Source organism: Egretta garzetta, unplaced genomic scaffold (genome assembly GCF_000687185.1).
Source record: "Egretta garzetta isolate BGI_Z169 unplaced genomic scaffold, ASM68718v1 scaffold108, whole genome shotgun sequence".
Taxonomy (NCBI): Eukaryota; Metazoa; Chordata; class Aves; order Pelecaniformes; family Ardeidae; genus Egretta; species Egretta garzetta.
Window position 1 is genome coordinate 6,102,047 of NW_009260614.1, and position 445 is coordinate 6,102,491.

The following is a 445-nucleotide window of genomic DNA, read 5'->3' on the forward strand; positions in this document are numbered from 1 at the left end:
ATTCCTGTGCCCCTCCCCCTAGCGCCAGGGCTGCTGGGGCCAGGGGGGCCTCGTTCCCCATCCAAACTGGGCACATGCAGCACCACGTGTCCCAAGCTGGGTGTGAAAATGCTTCTCCCAGCCCAGAGCATCCCCTGCTGCACCCTGCCCGCGGTGGCAGCCATCCCCTCCCAGGGCTGGGGGCTCAGGGCACGGGGAGTGGAGCTGCTCCAGGGGGGCTGCAGGAGGCAGCGAGGTTTTGGCAGGTGCCGTTCCCGGGGCTGGGGGGGGGTGTGTGCCACAAACAGGAATCAGAAGCCGGGTGTAAATCACGCGGAAAGGCATTTAATCTGCTCCATCATGACTCCTTTGGGCCACGGTCCGTGGGCCAGCTCTGGCCGTGCCCCTGTGGCGGCAGGGCCCGTGCCACGACACCAGTGGTGCAATGGCCAGGGCACCCTGGGGC